Below are 23194 nucleotides of genomic sequence, written 5' to 3' on the forward strand. Positions count from 1 at the left end.
GGGAGATACGATACTGCGTGAAGAGAGTTTGACAGAGCACTGAAAGACCTGAGTCGAAACAAGGCCCTGGCAGTAGACAACATTCCATTAGAACTACTGACGGCCTTGGGAGAGCCAGTCATGACAAAACTCTACCAGCTGGTGAGCAAGATGTATGAGACAGGCCAAATTCCCTCAGACTTCAAGAAGAATATAATAATTCCAATCCCAAAGAAAGCAGGTGCTGACAGATGTGGAAATTACCGAACTATCAGTTTAATAAGCCATGTCTGCAAAATACTAACGCGAATTCTTTACAGACGAATGGAAAAACTGGTAGATGCAGACCTCGGGGAGGATCAGTTTGGATTCCGTAGAAATGTTGGAACACGTGAGGCAATACTGACCTTACGACTTATCTTAGAAGAAGGATTAAGGAATGGCAAACCTACATTTCTAGCATTTGTAGACTTAGAGAAAGCTTTTGACAATGTTGACTGGAATACTCTCTTTCAAATTCTAAAGGTGGCACGGGTAAAATACAGGGAGCGAAAGGCTATTTACAATTTGTACAGAAACCAGATGGCTGTTATAAGAGTCGAGGGACATGAAAGGGAAGCAGTGGTTGGGAAGGGAGTGAGACAGGGTTGTAGCCTCTCCCCAATGTTATTCAATCTGTATTTCGTACAGAAACCAGATGGCAGGTGTAAGAGTCGAGGGACATGAAAGGGAAGCAGTGCTTGGGAGGGGAGTGAGACAGGGTTGTAGCCTCTCCCCGATGTTATTCAATCTGTATATTGAGCAAGCAGTAAAGGAAACAAAAGAAAAATTTGAAGTAGGTATTAAAATCCAGGGAGAAGAAATAGAAACTTTGAGGTTCGCCGATGACATTGTAATTCTGTCAGAGACAGCAAAGGACTGAGAATGTGTTAGCTGACGATCAGTTTCGCTTTATGAAAGGTAAAGCAATTAGAGAGGCAATTCTGATCTTGCGCTTGATAATGGAAGCGAGACTAAAAAAAATTTAGACACGTTCATAGGATTTGTCGACTTGGTAAAAGCGTTCGACAATGTAAAATGCTGCAAGGTGCCTGAAATTCTGAGAAAAATCTCGGGTAAGCTAGAGGGAGAGGCGGATAATATAGAGTATGTTGAAGAGCCAAGAAGGAATAATAAGAGTCAACGACCAAGAACGAAGTGGTCGGATTAAAAGGGAAGTAAGGCAGCTGCACGAAACGAACAGTGTCTTGAAAGCAGGGTATAAGATGAACATCAACAAAAGCAAAACGAGGATAATGGATTGTAGGCGAATGAAGTCGGGTGATGCTGAGGGAATTAGATTAGGAAATGAGATACTTGAAGTAGTAAAGGAGTTTTGTTATTTGGGGAGCAAAATAACAGATGATGGTCGAAGTAGAGAGGATATAAAATGTAGACTGTCAACGGCAAGGTAAGCGTTTCTGAAGAAGAGAAATTTGTTAGCATCGAGTATAGATTTAAAGCGTTTCTGAAGAAGAGAAATTTGTTAACATCGAGTATAGATTTAAATGTTAGGAAGTCGTTCCTGAAAGTATTTGTATGGAGTGTAGCCATGTATGGAAGTGAAACATGGACAATAAATAGTTTGGACAAGAAGAGAATAGAAGTTTTCGAAATGTGGTGCTACAGATGAATATTGAAGATTCGATGGGTAGATCACGTAACTAATGAGGAGGCATTGAATAGGATTGGGGAGAAGAGAAGTTTGTGGCACAACTTGACTAGAAGAAGGGATCAGTTGGTAGGACATGTCCTGAGGCATTAAGGGATCACAAATTTAGCACTGGAGGGCAGTGTGGAAGGTAAAAATCGTAGATGGAGTCTAAGAGATGAATACACTAAGCAGATTCAGAAGGATGTAGGTTGCAGTAGGTACTGGGAGATGAAGGAGCTTGCACAGGATATATTAGCATGGAGAGCTGCATCAAACCAGTCTCAGGACTGAAGACAACAACAACAACAACAACACTGCAGTTAAACTATACAGATCAATTGAAGTTCAGGATACAACTCACATATGTCAACTGAGATATTCTGTGCTAACATAAATTCTGTCACTTTCCTTTCTTTCTTTTTAGCACTAGTATCCCAATCCTTAAAAAAAAAATTATATGGTCAGAAAATGGTTCAAATGGCTCTGAGCACTATGGGACTTAACATCTCAGGTGACCAGTCCCCTAGAACTGAGAACTACTTAAACCTAACTAACCTAAGGACATCACACACATCCATGCCCGAGGCAGGATTAGAACCTGCGATCGCAGCGGTCTCGGGGTTCCAGACTGTAGCGCCTGGAACCGCTCGGACACTCCGGCCGCCCCCATTCTTCATTTGAGCTTTGTATGTCAATTGAAGAATAGGATACTAGGATTCAAAGAAGCGATACACTTAACATAATGTTCGAACTATAAATGTATGTGTAATATGCCTACCATCTGTTTTCTCTGTCTTGCATTCCTTTGTTTGTCAACATCCCTCTTTCCTATTAAATCTGTGCAATACATTATCTCTGATAACTTCTGACGTCAAAGCCGACTGGCTGTATCCCATTCTTCAGTAATCCCCGGTTTTACCACAGTCCATGTTTCACTGCAATACAATCCTGTACTCCAAACGTACATTCTCAGAAAAATCTTTCTCAGATTAAGCTCTGTTTGATTCCAGCACACTTCTCTTGGCCAGGAATGCCATGTTTGCCGTGCGAGTCTGTTTTTGACGGCCCCCTCGCTTAGTCCGTCATTCCTTATTTTGCTGCCCCGGCAGCAGGATCCCCTCACTTCATCTACTTCGATGTTAAACTTGCCACGCTACTCCTCGTTAGTTCCCCCTCCCTTCGATTTAGTCCCAGTCGATATTCTGTGCTCAGGAGGCCGGTCAGTCCACCCAGTATGTCCCATAATTCTTCCTCACTTTTCTTCCCCACTTGCACTGAGGATGGGAAAGTCATCAGCGAATCTTATCATTGATCCAGAATGAGATTTTCATTCTGCAGCGGAGTGTGCGCTGATATGAAACTGGAGATTAAAACTCCCGAGTTCGAGTCTCGGTCCGGCACACAGTTTTAATTTGCCAGGAAGTTTCATATCAGCGCACACTCCGCTGCAGAGTGAAAATCTCATTCTGGAAACATCCCTCGGGCTGTGGCTAAGCCATGTCTCCCCATATCCTTTCTTTCAGGAGTGCTAGTTCTGCAAGGTTCACAGGAGAGCTTATGTAAAGTTTGGAAGGTAGGAGGTGAGGTACTGGCAGAATTAAAGCTGTGTGGACGGGGCGTGAGTTGTGCTTGGGTGGCTCAGATGGTAGAGCACTTGCCCGCGAAAGGCAAAGGTCCCGAGTTCGAGTCTTGGTCCGGCACACAGTTTTAATCTGCCAGGAAGTTTCTCATCATTGCTCTTCTTTCACTGTGTACTGCGCCAATTTGGATGCACGCTGTCCTCACTTGTGTGGTTAAGGGGGGTAGGACGTCAAACGGGCCGATTTGGAGCAAGTGAGGCACCACAGGACATTTTAATTTCCACTGTCTATACTTTTACAAGTTATTCATAAAACTTTCTCAGCATGACCAGGAAGGATTCAGGAGTCACACTCGTAGCAGCGGAAGTTCAAAAACATAACAACATAATTTTTTTTACATGTGAAATTTCATCATTTTTTCGCTTACTATTGGCTGTATTTGCTGCTATAGGTACACTTTTCTTCGTAAGTAAGAGAGACTGTTCGATGAATTTTGCACATCATACAAACCTTACTTACAGGTTCTAAAACTCTAGAATCTATCTAATTTATTAAAAAATGAATGAGCTGTTACGTTTTAAACTTTATGTTTAGAAAAAAAATCTAATATTGTAGTTAATTATCTCAATTTTTACCACAGTTTTTAATAGATTTGGAAAATTCTAGAGTTTCAGACACCTGTAAGTATGGTTTGTACGCTGTGCAAAATTCATCAAAGAATCTCTCTTACTTCTGAAGAAAAATGTAGCTATAGCAACAATTGCAGCGAACAGTAAGTGAAAAAAGATGAAATTTCATAACTAAAAAAATTATTTTGTTATGTTTTTGCACTTCCACTGCTATGAGTGTGAATCCTGAATTCTTTCTGGTCATGCTGACAAAGTTTTATGAATTTATTTGTAAAAGTATAGACAGTGGAAAATAAAATGTCCCGTGGTGCCTCTCCTGCTCCAAGTCGGCCCGTTTGATGTCCTACCCCCCTTAAGGGAATTCAGGTAAGCCTTGTTTATGTGAATGATTTTTGCAATCAATCTATGTTAAAAATATATACTAAAAGGTGTTTACTTTTTTGTTTGTTACATGTGTTGGATGAAATTTCCGACAAGCTGCTCCAGCGGTGTTGCCAGCGTCTGGCGGTGTGGGGAGCTTCATCTGATAGAGCCGACGGTTGTTATCAGCGAGAACATTGCTCCACTATTGTTAAAACTCTAAGAATTTATTATTAAGGAACTGTTTCACAGAAGATGTTGGACGCATCCATCGCTACTTGTAATTGGAGTTTAAATCGTAGGCGTTCTAAGATTCTGCTTGGTGTCTGTTTGTTCTAAGTCCTGTCTCCCTACCACTTCCGCGCAACGACGCTCTGAGCGTGTTTTTTAGGGAAATGACTAGTTTGAACCTCGGACCTGTTGCTGGTAAGGAGACGCCAGACCACACATGACATGTAGAGTTCAGAAGAGTTCAGTGAGACTAGCGATGATATAATCAAATACTTAATGATTTCAGCGTCAGCTCCACTGCACTCCCTGTAAAAGAATCTTAATACTAACTAAATTTAGTGGAAGGGGTTCAAGGCTTTCCTCTTTTTAGTTAATTGGTAAAATAACGTCGAAAAGCAGTTAAGATTACCATTGGAAATTTTATTCTACTCACAAAGGAAATTTGTTAATATATGATGCTAATTATACTGGAACAGTTCTGTAAAGACTAATCGCTGGCGCATTTGTGTAAGTAGACACGTAAAGATCCAACAAATGCAGTATATACGTCAAGGATATGGCCACTATGGCATAAGGAAACGACTAGAACATATAAACAAGCATTACTAAACGCACAATACGAGTAGGACAGTTATAAGTGTTATCCATTTGTGCCAGCTGTGTCAGAAAATAAAGTATACATGACCTGTAGTTAAATACAGGACGTATCACATAATACCTGAGAAATTATGGGCCCTATGTGCTATCGATTTCTGCGGTCAGTTGTCGAAAGGTAAAGGTGGAGAGCAATATATGTTTGTGGTGCTATAATGTTGGTCTAAATACGTTAAGTTATACCTGTAAAAATGTGCAAATGCAAGAGCCAAATGTCTGGAGAAAGATAACTTTACTAACACAAATATCCGCAAGAGAATTTTATCTGACAACGGTAGTCAATTTATGAGTAGGTCTCTTAACAATGTACTTAGCAACCACAATATTCAACATGTACTTATATCAAAATATGATCCTCAGATTAATCCAGCAGGAAAATTAATGAAAGAATTACGTCAGTTTTGTCGTACTTACTGCTCAGAAAAGCATAGTGAATGGGAAGAAACAAATGGCTCTAAGCACTATGGGACTTAACATCTGAGGTCATCAGTCCCCTAGACTTAGAACTACTTAAACCTAACTAACCCAAGGACATTACACACATCCATGCCCGAGGCAGTATTGGAACCTGCGACCACAACAGCAGCGCAGTTCCAGACTGAAGCGCCTAGAACCGCTCGGCCACCAGGGGCCGAATGAAAGATATGTTTCCTGAATTCGATGTTATATTAAATGAACTACCACAAATTAGTTCAGGAATGGTACCTCTAGATGTCATGGGCAAAGAAGTAGAAGGTCAACTATTGTTAACTTTATTAAAATGGCCCAGAGTTAATGAAAATATCATCTAAATCAATTAGGAGAAGGTAGGGGTTAATCTAAACGCCAGTGCAGAATTAAGGCTCAAGAGGCAAATGAAACAGCTTTAATTCCTAGATTTAAGGTAGGGGAGAAAATTAATGTTTTATACACATGCTAGAAGCTCTAAGCTTCATAAAGAAGTGGGATACTTTTTTAATTGTTCCACGGTCCCGTGGGAAACAGTAAGCGTTCCTCGTGCAGAAGTTCTACTGTTGTAGATCCCGTCAGTCAGACTATAAAAGGTATTTACGATGTATAAGAGGTACGGCAGTATTATGAAGCTATATACTGAGGAAAGGTGAGTGAAGCCTTTATTTCTAGTTGGTAAAAACCCTGTAGTAAATAGAACCTATAACGGAAAGAAATTTTTGTTTAGAGGTTACACATAAATATTCAAAGTATTAGGTAAGGTAAAAACTTAATATGTCTCTTTGCGTGATTAGCGAAATGATAATGCTAAGTTCAGATCGATACGCTAGACGAGTGCATAACAATGGGAAAGATATGCCCGTTATCACAGAAATAGTTATTAATTTGTTACACGCCGAGAACTTAGTTTGAAAATGGGACCAAACTGCTGAGGTCATCGGTCCCTAAGCTTAAACACTATTTACTCTAACTTAAACTAACTTAAGCTACGGACGACACACACACACCCATCGTAATAGGGAAACGCTCATTTCACAATTCCCGCAAGCGTGACGTCATTTTGACGCTACGCGCAATATCGACGACCGCACGATCGGCTATCGACTTTCGTCCTCATTCGATACGGGCATGACACAAGATTTCATGCGGACGTGTCGGAGTTTTACAAAAACGCCTCATTCCATGGAATGATTTATTTCGAACATTGCTACGGTAAAATGTCACGTACTGATTTATAAACTGTTAAGGTCTTTATATATGAGTGGTCTCTTAGGAGTGATTTATTATCGTCAATAATTAAAAATTAAGAATGAAACACACTTGTTTCATAATTAGAAGTATGCCGTCTCAGTGTGATGGAGCACTGAAATTGTTTCACAAACATGTCACCATTGTCATTAAATGTCACTCAATAATTCATCAACCATACAAGCCTTCAAGATAGAATATGATAACCGATGCCAGAGATAAATATTTCACAGTTATGTGCTAGCGTAATAAATAACGTCGTGATTTCTGGAGTCGGAATTTGTTAGTTCGCATCCCGTTACATACAATTTTTTGTCATTTTAGCGTTGTTAACTTTCTCATTTATACAAGTATGTTCTACAGCAGTTGATGTTATTTGTATTCAGTGTAATCTGAGAATAAAGGATGAAATAAATATTTAGCGATTTCCGAATATATGTCTAGGCAGGAACCTAAGAGGACAGCTTAAACTGCTGCGACTGAAGAGAGCAACAATACAATTCATGTTCTTCCTTCTTGAAAATATTGGCCCTTTTTTCCGAATATGTTCCGCCTTCCGAGTGTGTGGTTAGGCAGAAACCTAAGACGACAGTTTATATTGCTGCCAGGGAAACAAGAAGCAGTAACATTTACATTCTTCCTTGTCACAAATACTTCGCTGTTTATTTACGTACGTGTGGTTCTTTCCAAGGGTGTGGTTAGGCAGGAAGATAAGACTAAAGCTTTAATTGCTGCGACTGAAACGAGCAGAACAAAATTCGTATTTTGCCCTTTCACTAATATTTCCGAATATGAGGCGATTTCCGAGTATGTGGTTAAGCTGGAACCTAAGAGTACAGCTTTCAATGCTGCGACTAAATCGAGCAGCCATAACATTCGTATTTTTTTTTTCTTCTCACAGTTATTTATCTTTTATTTCCGAATATTTTCGACTTCGGAGTCTGTGGTTAGGTAGAAACCTAAGAGGACAGCTTAAATTGCTGCTAGTGAATCGAGGTCCAATAACATTAATTTTCTTCCTTGTCACAAAGTCGATAACTGATCATAAGGCCATCGATACAGCGCGTGACGTCAAAATGACGTCACGTTCGCGGAATTGTCGTGAAACGAGCGTTACCCTTAAAAATACTTCTAAGCATAATGTAGAGACTACTGGAAAATAAAATTAAAGAGGCAGCTGATCCAACTCGTAAGATTAAGATAAAAATCACCTGATCTTGGATGTAATAATATTAATCTATGTATTAATAAAAGAGAGCAGTTGATAAATATAATGATATTTCATTTGTTAACAAGAAGATTACTAAAATTGTAACGATTTTATTATAGCCAAAAGTCCATTAATGCCACAGTGACTAAACATTCGTGTACCTACATTAGTAACGATGGATTAACTTGATAGAAGTTACGGTGTTAGATTGTAGTATAGGACATAATGTTATGAATAGTACAGTTAGTGCAACTATAAAAGGAAAAGAAGCTGTGAGACTCCCTGTAAATTGATAAACTTTGTTGCGGCATAGTTGTAAAGGAAGTACGTGAGCTGTATTTAAATGCATTAAGATTGTTACTCTAACAAACCTGTTAAAATGTCGGTTACCTGAGATCTCTTAGCTATGGGGTGAGGAGATGTAGTGCGCCAATTTGGATGCGCGTCTGTAGTTAAGTGAACTCAGGTAAGCCCTGTTTACGTGAATAAACTTTGTAATCAGTTTTGGTTTAAAAGATATACTAAAAGGTGCTACTTTCTTTGTTTGTTACATGTATTCGAGGAAGTTTCCGACAGGGCGATCCAGCTGTCTTCCTCCCCGAATCATCTGAAGGAATCCACGATTGTTACCGGCAAGAACATCACTACACCAATGTTCAAATTCTATGAATTTGTTGCTAAAGAACTGTATCACAAAAAATGTTAATGTAATGACTTCTACTTGAACTTCCGAATTGTGCAGATGTTAACATTTACGAGTATATGTTGTATTATGAAAAATAAAACACTCGTTGAAAGTCTGCTATCGTCGAGGTCTTCATTTCACTAAGGTAGTGAATAATTATTTTCCTGAACATTGAATTTGCTGCAGTGTCTTTAACAACGTCAGGTTGAAAAGCAATGTTGAGATGCATCGTGAAACAAAGGCCTACTGAAATTGCTGAAAACATTTCTCTAGCTAATCTGTGTTTTCTGAATGGTAACAAGTGGTAAGTCAGAATTTTTAAAAGCGCTTTGTGAAAAATAATTGAAGGGCTTAATTATCAAAAAGTGCTTGAGATCAGTTTTGATCTATGTAGCGACTAATTATCGATCTCCTATACACCACGAACAACAACTTTATCGTTCGTTTCGCAAGATTTTAGCCATTACAGCTAATCATGAGGGACTTTCAAAACTAATTAAAGGCACAAGCCGCTGTTTTATCAAGTTACGGTGACTATTTACGATAAACGATGTTTGAACATTGGCGTTAATCGTTACGCTGCAGCGCAGTTCAACAATATCGTTGAAAGTCAGAATTTTGTTATCTAGAACCTGCATTGTTTCACCTAACATTATACAGCTTGAGATTTACGGCGACGCAATCTAAGTCACAGTTTGAATATTTCCTTCTCTTTGGATCAGAGAAATGATCCTGCGAAGTTTAATCAACTCAATCCGGTAGTAAAATTACCAATTAAATATATCCCCAAGCAAGGATAAAAACTTCGAGTGAGGCTTCGCCCCTCCCAGACGCAGACGGTCAAGATTGTATCCAGAGGAGTGCATTACGAAGAAGACAGCTTCTTAACGTCTTCATACTGCATTTAGCAGGGTGCGCTACCTCAACCTTGAATTTTAATTCCACTCGTCTTGCACTGCCCCAATTGCTTCTTCGAAGTATAGATTGAACAGCAGTGGAGGTAGATAGCATCCCTGTCTTCCACAATTTTTAACCCGAGTACTTCGTTTTGGTCTTACCATTTTATTTTTCCATCTTGGTTCTTAATCACCTATTTTTCTGGGATTTTCGAATATCTTGCACCACTTTACGTTGTCAAACCCTTTTTCGATCTGCGAAGCCCATGAAGACATTTTGATTTTTAGCACATCAAAACTGCACGTCTGATGCTTTTATCATCCCTAAAGCCAAACTTAAAATTTCTTTCTCATACTTCTTTATATTATTCTTGTCAGCAGCTTGGAATTCAAAAGCTTTTAACAGTAATGGGAACAACGGAATAAAAACAAATGATTCAGTGGGTTGTAATTTTACATATCAGTTCATTCACTTCTTTCACGTAAAACTAGTCTCTGAGAGCAATAGCATGACAACATCCGTCACAATCCGGTGGTGTTTTCGTACTAACTAAATTCATTCTTTCTTTTCAAGTGAAACGTTTTCGGTAGGTTGAAACATGTATTCATTCGTACATTCACTGTTTGGTGATTTAGTTGATTGAGTTATCCATTGATTCTTCTGAGTGAAGTCAGTCTGTAGTACTTTCATCAAGTGAAGTAAAGCAATGGTATACAATACAAATTGGGGTGCACATATTGTAATGTTAATGGCAATATTTTGTGTCACCAGTGCATGCGACAGTGCTCGAGATTTATGAAGTGATGAATCTTTTTCCAGAAATGACTTTGAAGCCTATATGCGATAACTGAGAAAAGAAATTATTATATTCTGATTTATTATTATATTGTGAAATGTCCAACAACAATATGTTTTATTATTGTAATAATCAGTTTTCTACAAAGAATAATCATATAACAATAGATAATATCACTAAAAGATTGTATTGGCAGTGTATTGTCTGGGAAACTTCCTTTTCTTCTTCTGAAGTAAGAAGCGGATGAGATCGAAGATAAACTGAGGTCTGTTCTTTTAAGTATTGTAAAAGGTAATCATAAGTGATCAGAAGAACAATATAAAGTACAATTTACTAAATGGAATTCTAGTACACGGCCTTTTATTTGTAACTAGATAACCAACTATGAATGTTTTAAGTTTTGTGTCCACAGCAGTCCAGACTATGTCTGCCGCCATTACGTGAGCATATGGAGCGGCAATTTTAAACTGCAGAAGTAATCAGACATTAATTCTTTCGATCGATATTACAATATTTGAACTCCGAGGACAAAAACTCATAGGAATTTATCATTTTTCTATTCCAACACTGAAAATAACATTCAGCAAAACAATCACAGACTTTACGTAAACGTAATAATTTTGTGGTGGGTGAGCAAGATTAATTTTTCTCAGAGTAGTTTATCAGTGACTTTTAAAAAAAATATTTACGACACCAGTGTTGTTATGGAAAGAGGTTGTGGTGTGATATATTAATTATTTGGTGCAAAGATTTTAATGTCTTTTACGGAATTAGTGAAACAGCATTTTAATATTTATTTGCAGTGATAAGGTATAACAAAATAATTCATTATAGTCGGGCTCAGCAGCACATAAATAAGAATTATCAGAGATTATTTCTTTCTTTCAAATAGTGCTGTTATTCTTGCTGCTAAATTTTATACGTTCTACAATAACACGTACACACCACAACAACAAATTTAAACAGAGCCTAAAACTCACAACATCCCCAGAAGGTAGGTAGCCCCACCCCGAGATCTACGCGAAGACATCCCAATGAGTACGTCAGAATTAAAATAAGAAATATAGTTATTCATTTGATTATGAACTGAAAGACTAGCTCTTCTTTTCACCACTTAAAAGTGATAAACAGGTCGCTGTGCACTAAATTGTTCCAGGTACAATTAACACGTAATAACTATTAGCTTGTTGCATAAGTTCGAACAGTTTTTCTTTTGATATTCCAGCTGCTACGGCTTTAATTATCGATTGCCCAGAGAAAATAATGTTTTGCATCTGATGGAACAGTGGCGGTGTGGTGTACTACGAATTGCTTCCCCAAGGTGTAACCATCACTGCTGAAATTTATTGACAACAACTAAAACGTCATGGAGACGCAATTCAAGAACAACGACCAGGAAGACTGCATGAAGTAATTTACACCACGATAACATCCGCCCGCGTTCTGCTAAACTGAAAAAAACAAAGTCCAGAGGTTTGGGTTGGGAAGTCATTGCGCACCCAACCAAATCATTCCCTTATATTGCACCCTCAGATTTTCACCTTTCCTGTTCTCTATCGAACAACCCTCGAGGAACTTCCTTTCCGGATTAAAACGCCCTTCGAACATGGCTTAACGAGTTCTTCGCCTGAAAATCACGTGATTTTTACAGTCGTAAAATCGAAAAGTTACCCCGTCATCTGGTGAGCAAGATGTATGAGACAGGCGAAATACATTAAGACTTCAAGAAGAATATAATAATTCCAATCCCAAAGAAAGCAGGTGTTCACAGATGTGAAAATTACCAAAATATAAGTTTAATAAGCCACGGCTGCAAAATACTAACACAAATTCTTTACAGACGAATGAAAAAACTGGTAGAAGCCGACCTCAGGGAAGATCAGTTTCAATTTCGTAGAAATGTTGGAACACGTGAGGCAATACTGACCCTACGACTTATCTTAGAAAATAGATTAAGGAAATGCAAACTTACGTTTCTAGCATTTGTAGACTTAGAAAAAGTTTTTGACAACGTTGACTGGAATACTCTCTTTCAAATTCTGAAGGTGTCGGGGGTAAAATGCAGAGAACGAAAGGCTATTTCTATTTACAATTTGTACAGAAACCAGATGGCAGTTATAAGAGTCGAGGGGCATGAAAGGGAAGCAGTGGTTGGGAAACGAGTGAGATCGGGTTGTAGCCTCTCCCCGATGTTATTCAACTGTATATAGAACGAGCAGTAAAGGAAACAAAAGAAAAATTCGGAGTAGGAATTAAAATCCATGGAAAAAAACCTCGAGGTTCGCAGATAACATTGTACTTCTGTCAGAGACAGCAAAGGACATGAAAGAGCAGTTGAACGGAATGGACGGTGTCTTGAAAGGAGGGTATAAGATGAACATGAATGAAAGCAAAATGAGGATAATGGAATGTAATCGAATTAAGTCGGTTGATCCTGAGGGAATTAGATTAGGAAATGAGACACTTAAAGTGGTAAAGGAGTTTTGCTATTTGGGGAGAAAAATAACTGATGATGGTCGAAGTGGAGAGGATATAAAATGTAGACTGCCAATGGCAAGGAAAGCGTTTCTGAAGAAGAGAAATTTGTTAACATCGAGTATAGATTTAAGTGTCAGGAAGTCGTTTCTGTAAGTATTTGTATGGAGTGTAGCCATGTTTGGAAGTGAAACATGGACGATAAATAGTTTGGACCAGAAGAGAATAGAAGCTTTGGAAATGTGGTGCTACAGAAGAATGCTGAAGATTAGATGGGTAGCTCACATAACTAATGAGGAGGTATTGAATAGAATTGTGGAGGTGTTTGTGGCACAATTTGACTATAAGAAGGGATCGGTTGGTAGGGAATGTTCTGAGGCATCAAGGGATCACCAGTTTAGTAATGGAGGGCAGCGTGGAAGGTAAAAATCGTAGAGGAAGACCAAGAGATGACTGCACTAAGCAGATTCAGAAGGAAGTAGGTTGCAGTAGGCACTGGGAGATGAAGAACCTTGCACATGATAGAGTAGCATGGAGTGCTGCATCAAATCAGTCTCAGCATTGAAGACCACAACAACAACAACAACAACATCAACCCAGCATTGCAGACTGTTGTATATGGTGAAGAAGAATAGAACGGGTGCCCGGAGAGTAAGGACGAATTCGAATTTTGCGACGTTTTGTCGTATGAAGGTTGGGCACCCGTGGTTTTTTTCATGTCTGTATCTGCAATCCTTCCAATCAGTAGCCTGATACCTTTTGTGTGGTGAGCCTGTTGTTTCGTCATGGAACAGATGACAAAAGTTAGCACAAAAGCTGTGAACTGCGAGGAGACTCGTACATAATGCTGTTCCAACCGAAGCTGATCCGGAAGATTGAGACCACGGGTTCTGTTCCAAAGATTCGCGTAAACAGGACGACCGCTTTCTGTTCGAACACAGGAAAACATTGCTGTTGCGCGTGACAACGTGACCGTAAGCCTCAGAAAATCGCTTCGCCGCCTAGCTCAACAATTGAACTTATCAACGAGTTCACTTCACTAAATTCTTTCAAAAAATCTGAAAATGCATGCGTACAAGATTCAACTTAACACAATAGTTGAAGGTTACAAATCATGGAAAGGGGCACCGATTTGCTTGGTGGGTCTTGGGTCGACAGTCAGAGAACTTCACAAAAAGAATAATGTTCTCAGAGGAGGCACATTTCCATCTCAGTGGGTACGTCGATAAGTAGAACTGTAGAATTTGGGTAACGAAAATCGGCGAATGGCTGTGGAAGATGAGATGCATCCACAGCGCGCGACTGTTTAGTGGGGTTCTGGGCAGGAGAGATCGGCCCCTACTGATGAGGGAGCTGCCGTCTCTGTGAACGACGACTGTTACCGAAACATGCTTTCTGATTGGTTTTGCCGGCCGGAGTGGCCGAGCGGTTCTAGGCGCTACAGTCTGGAACCGCTCGACCGCTATGTTCGCAGGTTCGAATCCTGCCTCAGGCATGGATGTGTGCGATGTCCTTAGGTCAGCTAAGTTTAAGTAGTTCTAAGTTCTAGGGGACTGATGACCTCAGAAGTTAAGTCCCATAGTGCTGAGAGCCATTTGAACCATTTATTTGATTGGTTTTTCCCCTCTGATGAGAATGAAGATTTTTGGTTTCAACTAGATGGTGCGATATGTCACATAGCCCATAAAACGACTGCTTTACTGAATGAAAAGTTTCCTCAAAAATTTATCTCTTTGCGTGGCAGCCGGGGATGGCCTGCCATGTCATGCCATCTTACACCTTGCGACTTTTTTTGTGGGGATTTGTGAAATCAAAAGTGTACACGTACAGACCACAAACATTACACCAAGAGAAGAACATGTCATCAAGAACTTCAATGAACGCATTTTTCACTGACGAGCGGCCTTGGATGACCACATGAAAGATATCACTTTTCATGGAAAAATGGGAGAAGTTACTTAGTGTGTTTGTAAAAAAAGCCATTACATTTTCAATGATACTTGTATGTTCTGTAGCGCTTTAATATTCGTCACTACTTGTCGGACAGATTCTATTGTTGATGACTCAAGTCTCTGATACGTGTATCTGTTGTGTTTATCATTATTGTTATTATTAGCGAATGTACCCATTGGAGAACGATGAGCAGATGATTTTCAGTCTTTATTAGAGTTTATCTTATTTTCCCAATGTCTTCATTTTCTCGCTGAAGCCCTTCTTTCTTTCTTCAGACCACTTTGGCCGGTACAGTTTTGGTTCCTTCTCTGGAATAAACTTCCACTTACAAATTTTGCTTCTGAAAGTATCCCTGTCTGATGTGTCTGATAGGTCAATTTTTGCTTTTTTCAAATCCTTCTTAACTTAACTTACCCAAGGTACTGATGCTTAAAGGGATGTCACATAGTCCAGTAGACGTATCCATCTTGTGTGTATCGTGGTCCCAGAATTTTTTAAATAATCTTTCTCTCTACTTTCTTAATTTCTTATAAATCTAGTTTCCGGTTCAATGAGAGTGTTTTACTTGCATATGTGACTGTTCTAGTGTCCGATTTTAGCGCCTTTTGACAAGCATTTTTCGTTGTACAAATTTGAAACAAGGCCGGATGTTTTCTTGATATTGTGCAATCTACTTTTTGTGCTATTTTTTAATTCCTTTTGGTTCAATAATTGACTCTGTAGATTTCACCATAGTTTGTTATAAGTTTCAGAATATCTAACATGGAACATACGAATTCAGTCTTCTCAAAGGAAATTTGCAGGCTCCCTGCACATTCTTTGAGGGTCTCGATTTGTTTTAATGCTCTGTTTGTTCATCGTCTGTTAGAATCGCCAAGTCAAATGCTAAAAAGTATGGAGCGCTCATGTTTTCTTGACCTCTTCCTAGTTCGATTGGCTTCCAAAAGTTTCGTTTTCTTAGTTCCATTTTTGTTGTGTTTATTAAACTTACGGAAAGACGCTACAAACGTATTATTAACGCACCATACCAGCCCGACGTAAATAAGTTTCTCGTTGGGAGTACACAACAATACAAAAAGTACTACAGCAAGCATTAATATTGTGTTAGAGGTACACGAAGAAGAAATGAACATTGCTAAAATTTTGCAACTGTTTTGCATACCGTAAAAAGGTGTGATAATGTCCATTTTTAAAATAAAATCCACTTCAATTAATCTATCTAGCTAGGCTGTTTTATTTCTTTCATTCACGTCGTGCGCTTTTTCGCTACGCCACGTAAGCGTCCTGCTGCCTTCGGGGCCAGGGATACAGCCGTGGCGAGGAGGTGGCGCGGTCGCCAAAACCGGTAGTTCGCGCAGGTGCCACAGCGCTACAGTCGCTTCGGTAACGCGCCACCTCCTCGAAACGGCTGTACCCCTGGTCGAGACGGCTGTAGAACGAGGCCTACGCTCGCCCCAACACGGACGGACGGAAAAGGGTGAAAAAATCGCTCAATGAAAAAATCACTCAAACCCAGAGACTGTATATCATTCAGGACTGTTTGAAATCAGTCACTAAATCTATGCTGTCGGACTCATTAGTTTCTGGAAGTTCACTCACGTTCTTGGCTTAGGTTAGACAGACTTTCCGTGACTTTTGTAGAGTTTTCTTAAAGTTCTTCCCAAGCTTGAGTAAAAAGTGTAAATTGCATCTTTTATGTTGTGGCTTTTCATTGTTTCATTGCTTTTCTCTAACAAAGTGCTGACGCATTTTCTTCTGTAATGTCATTTTAGCAAGTCAGTAACTCGCTGGTTCGTTGGTTGGATTACTGGAAGACATTTGGGATGGGGTAGGGGGCAAAAAAATAGCCTTGAAGTTCAGGCTCACAGCGGTGGTTTGAGGCGTTGTCTAACAATACAACTGTGTGGAGTGGTAGATTTTTTTATCTCAAGTATCTTTTAACAGTGGGAACAAATTCCACAAAAAACTATTCTTTAAACACATTACCATTTATTCAAGGACTTCATTGAGTTTCTTAATGAACTGGAAGTGCTACATGCTTGTGTTCTTTGCAAGAGTGAGACTCGGACATGTTATGAAAAGAGTAAAATCCTATAATTAAGTTTTCCTCGAGACATTTGAGTTTCATGTTTATCTACAATAATGTTGGCATACGAAGAAATGAATTAAATTTTATGTTACTGCCGGAACTTGAATCCAGATCTCTGGAATACTAGGTAGGAATGCTAACCATTACACCACTGCATCGCTGGGGATGACAGTGCAGCACAAATTACACAAGTCGAATGCCCTCCCGAACCCGACCTAAGAAGGGGAAAATAAACTGAAGATACGAATTGATGTTTGTGGTGGGGAGAGCATTCGACTTGAGTAATCTGTACAACAATAACTTGCTTAGTGCTGTGGTGGTGCAATGGTTAGCATCCCTACCCACTAAATAGTCGGACCTTGGTTCAAGTACTGACGGTGGAACAAATTTTAATTCATTTCTTCAGATCCCATGAGGAGTAAAATCGATCGATAAAGCTGGCAGGCTTTTCGGCGTGGGGCGCAGACGGCGAGCGTTCGCGAAATGTGGCGGACGAGCGGACTCGTGTTACGTCACAAGTTCAGTGCAGGGCGCATATTTCTCGTGGGTCACGGCCTAAGTACAGTCGTCGGCAGCAAGGCGCTAGCAACTCACGGTATGGTTTCCAAAGAACGTAAAAAGACTGTAAACACTCTCCAACGACATTACTTTAAACACAAGGCGGCTACTTGCTCCGTTTTCGTACTTTTATGAAATGTGCTGCCTTGTTCCATCCAGCATCAAAAATACATCTTTTATACCACTTGGAGCAGAGAAAAGAGCATTCAGGTGCAAGAACCAGTAAGGAAAAGAGGCATCACTACAAAGAAATCCGAATTCATTTTGAGAATTTAAGGAAGTAGCATTTCCTTTTGCTTCCAAGGGGGTTGCTTCTTACTAGAGTAATTATACTGCATGACAAGAAAAAGAGAAGCACCCAGAGACTGTCAACATAACTTTGTACACGTTAACAACATCAGCAGATATGGTAATGATTGGAATCGCAGTTCCCAGTCAGAGATGGAATGGTCAGTAGAGCTCATGTGAAATGTCCCCTTAGAAAAACTATGCACGACTGTGATTAAACTGACACACAATAGTTTTTAGCGCAACGCACTCTGACTTTCAATAATCCCTACAAGAGAATGGCCCTGACTAACATTAACCTATATGTTTCACAAATCACTTACCTCACAAAAATCTTCGTTACTCGAACTACTGCAATAAAGCGAGCGCCACTACTGCTAGCTAACTAAAAGATTCAAACTACGGAAGTCACTAACTACTGATAGGCACAGTTAGCAAATGAAAGATTTTAATAGAGAACAAACAATGTATTTACCTTTATAGTCATAATATATATATATATATATATATATATATATATATATATATATATATATATATATATATATATATATATATATCAGTTCATTACACCAATTCTTACAAATTTCAAAACTCCGCCATCTCTCTCTCCACATCCACCACCACTGGTGGCTCACCTCCAACTGTGCAACGCTACGATCTGTTAGCATCCAGCTGCCGCTGCCCGACACTACAATGGCAGACGACAATGCAAACTAGCCAGAGACTGCGCACAGCACAGCCAGTGATTTTTTATACAGAGCGCTATGTGGTGTTACCAATAAGAAAACCTAAACAGCCTACTTACATAGCCCCCATGCTCCCCACAAAAAATTTTTACAAATTGTTTTTGGCAGTGGCCAATAATGATTTGATAAATTTTTCATAATTACTATAACAAAGATATCAAATGCACACACTTATTGATACAATATTGGTCAGAAGCTAAAATTTTCTCACAGTCCATAAAGACAATCCTGATCGTTCATCACAGTAAAATTGCAGTGGTTTTTTTTTCAAAGTCTGAGCAATAAAAGAAATTGCACTTGGAAGTAGTGGATATCTAAGCAGTCTTGAAGAAGTAGTGTTGTCCTTCCAACGAAAGACAGTGCTGGCTCTTGACATGCAGACAGGTAATGGACCACAGCAGAGTCAGTTGACATTGAAGACTATCGGTAGGTAGGTCATCACAGAGCAGACCCACTGTAGTCCTGGTAGAGATTACTATTGGTGGGCCACCAGAGGTGCAGACCCACTGCAGTCCTTGTAGAAATAATGGTATTGGTGGGTCATCAAAGGTGTAGACCCACTGTAGTCCTTGTAGAGATGGCCAGCAGCCATCTGTTTGACTGTGCAGGCGCACAATCACCCTTGAAGAGTCTTGCGGATAATATAGCAAGTCCATAACCACCACTTGTGCACTCACAATAATTGTTTTTGAAATGTCCTTACAAGCAGCAATGCTGTTATCCAGTCCCTTGCTGAATTATTAACACACATGCAAACACTATCAGTCCCTACTTCTCACATATTGTCCATATACTATGACCAACAGAAACGTGTGCAGTGAAATGTAATTTACAAGTTACTTAATTTGATGAACTGGTGTCAATGACAATTTTATAACATAATAATACAATAACAAAGGTACAAAATACATCTTTAAAGAACATAACAATACAGATAACATTTGCAGTAGTACAGGCTTTACAAAAGAATCGAAATAGGAAATACATCAGTGTTACAAAAATTACGACATAAGTACATACATAAAAGATCAGAATAACTTTTGAAACATCAACTTCACACATGAGCATTAGAACAAAACAGAATAAATAATGTGTAAACATCTTTACTAAGTAAATAACATGTTATTAATGCAAATTATATTTGAGGATAACAGTATTCCTCATCATAGTGAATGTAGCTTAATATTAGAAGAGAAAAAATTCTATGAACAGTACACAGAGACAGGAAGAAAACAAATACACAAGGGTACACAAACCCATAGTGGGATAACACAAGAGGAAAGGGCAGGGTTTGTTTTCAGTGTAACATTTGGTACTGCAGTCCAACACAAAACTTCATTCTGTAGATCTTTCGTCATATCTCAACATTTGTTTCCACCAAAAATATCCTATCCAAGCATGCTTTCTGTATTTTGTTCACATCCAATTTCAAAAATAGTTTTTAATCCACTGTAAACTACTTTTTTTTGACCAAACCATTTTCTTTCAATTCATCATAGTTAGTTTCTTATACAGTCTACCCCCTCTTAAGCTAACTTAAACCTACTGAGCTCAGATGCTAAACTAAGGGGCGACGCAATGCAGCAGCACAAAACAATTAATACAAACAGCAACAACAAGACAAATAATGGAAATTAGCAAAGCAAGCAGCAGTAAATGCAATAACTTATATCTAAACATGACAAACCAACAAGCAGAAAAAAATAGTACACTAAAGACAACAATGCAGATAAGAGAAATGTATATTCACATCTTAATGCCTATGAAATTAAAGTGGCACACAACAAAAACTAATTCTAAAAAAAGTTACCAAGTACTGGAAAAGAAAATTATATATGCAATTACTGTTACTAGTCCCTCCTTATTGTTCTTTCCTTTCCAAGTGCTCCTTTTTTTGAAGAATGTGGATCATAAAATTATTATTTAACATATCTGTTGACAGAAAGTTTTCACATTAGCAAATGCATTTAATTTTATTTTATAAAACCAATGCTGTAACACAGCTGGAAAACAGATATCAAATGAAACAAGCAACTATGAAAGGCAAAGCATAGAAATATCATTCAATAGTCATTTGACATTTCGTAAGTTAGTACAAATTCTCTCAACTCTCGTAGAAAGACGCTTGTCATTGTCAGGTATGCAGATGTAGGAAAATATCTTTCCAAGTAATGAGCGTGTCGTTTTTGCGATGCTTTCTACAAAGGAATGTCAATAACGAGGATAATGGCCTCTTTATTTTTTTCTTCACCTGTGCCTCTGAAAGCACACACTAATGGCTTGTTTCCAGGTGGCTGTCGCCCAGCTGGGTGCCCACGACGCATTACGTGCAGGTGGTCACTTAACTTTCTTACCGAAATATTTACGACACCAGTTTCCGCTACAGTGGCAGTCTCATATAAAAATATTTTCACAGGTTGAGAATTTGCGTTAACATCTGTAGACACAAAATTCTATTGATATAACAGTGTCAAAAAAGTTTTCGTCGGCATTGTAATACATTCAAGCAATTACATACATTTCATAGCTCTTAAAGTACTATTCTTGGTTTCCAACAACCTTTTCGACAAATCAGAGTCCCTAACCACTACTCATTATTCCTTATCTTATTACACATATACATATTCGTAGACACTTCTTCAATGTTTCATCATAATAAATACGTAGCATAATCAAATTCGTCATACAGCATCAGCTTATTGATCATAAACATACCGCAACAGCATAATACACATCAACATCATAACATCATAAAACCTCATCCAAATATCAAAATCGTCGTGGCTTCCTTCAATAATTTCAAAACCTAAAAAAAATTCTGTGCTCATGTCAAAAGTGTCATCTACCTCAAACATACTTTTAAAATCGTGATTCCATACCAAATACACCATTCAAAGCTCTCATAGTATCACAATGGTTCTGAAAAAATATGAACAGTTCACAAAGACAGACAAAATACAATTTCGTAAGTGTGAAGTTATCCAACTGAGTAATTACGTAAACATCTGTCACTGATGTAGTAAAATAAATGTTTGTCTCTCCCAGTTAAATGATCAGATAACTGTTTAATTAATGTGTTAGAGAAATATGGTACCGATGTTTAAAGTTGTATAAGCAAATACCATATTAGCTAGGGCTTCTTGTGCTTGCCATACACATGGTACACAAAGTAAGCGTGTACCCCCCTGAGGATTAATGTAATTATATCCTCAGGAATTACAGATTACAGCAACGGAATGAAATGTATCACAGGAACCCTTGTATCATTGTACTTCAAATATCTTTAAAAATAAATGTTTTAAGTACAAAATTAATCACTCAAATACGTGTACTGTAGCGCTAAACTGTGCGTCTTGTTGTAAGATAATCTCTTTGCAAGTGTCGTAGTTATCGTCCTCCGAAAGCTAAGTTCTGCAGAAGTCAATGTACTTATCTCATGATAAACAAAAGTGAAATGCTTTGCGTATAGATATCGTAGTTACTACGCTTATTGCTGTGATGAAGTAAGTATTGTACTATAACGTATTGTTGTGCTACAGAAAAGGCGGTCTCATTGTAGCTATACCACAAAGTTACTACTAAAGCATGTTTTCCTTTCCAGAAGAATTCAGAAAAACTGTGCAGATATAAAACAGATACACCGCAAAAGCACAATGTAAATTGTGTCACATATTAGTAGCGTCGTGATATAGTCGTGTAGCTATCAAAGAAACCAAACGCTAAGTCATCTTTAATCTCACAGAAAGTACTTCAAATAAAGAATGTCTTTTCAACTGAACCAAAATGTTGCATTAAAACCTCATTAACAGTATATGTTCTAAGTATGTAAGCCTTATAGTCGTTACGTAATCGTGCAACCAACAAGCAAGAATGTACAAATAACAACACTGTGTCGTCTGTTCACTATAACAATGAATTCGTTATTTCTGTTTAAAAATGTTCCCTAGGTTCTAGACTGGATAGTTAACTTCAAAACATTGTTGCATGTTAACAGTTTCTCAGTGTGACAAAGCACACTAGAAATGTGAAGTGAAATGTTTTATGGCAAAGACAAAGTTAAAAAGCAGATTATATTTCAATAAACGGTTTTACATGTGAAATGTGGTGTAAACCTTTACTCTTCCTAGTACGCAGAGTTTCAACTTCAACGCAATTATCATGTGGTATACGTCGGATTCTGTAAGGTCCATTGTAAACTAGAAAGAATTTGTGACTCAAGTGTTTCTTCTTATGTGACAATGAATGAGCTTTAATGAGAACTTTCTGACCAATATATAATTTCTTTGCATTTGCTTTACCGTATAATTTTCTCCTTTTGACTACAGCAGAGTTTATATTTTTAATAGCCAAATCAATTATGTCTTTGTGTCGAAGTTTACGTGTATTCGGGAAAGGTACAAGCTCTCTGATTCTGTTCTGTGGTTCTTTATTCTTCAGTACAAGAACAGGTGGTAAAGCAGTGGAGTCATAAGGCATTTCATTCAGCATGTTTTGAAATAAGTGTAAATATCTGTCCCAATGCTGATGCTTTCTGTGACAATAAAGTCTGCAAAGCTTATTGATTTCTTTCATAATCCGTTAAAAGGGGTACAATGTTGTGAGTACAATGAAATAAAAACAGATCTGATTTTATGGTTACGAAGAATGCGTGACCAAACAGCAGATCTGAA

The sequence above is a fragment of the Schistocerca gregaria genome, chromosome 9 (assembly GCF_023897955.1).
Source record: "Schistocerca gregaria isolate iqSchGreg1 chromosome 9, iqSchGreg1.2, whole genome shotgun sequence".
Taxonomy (NCBI): Eukaryota; Metazoa; Arthropoda; class Insecta; order Orthoptera; family Acrididae; genus Schistocerca; species Schistocerca gregaria.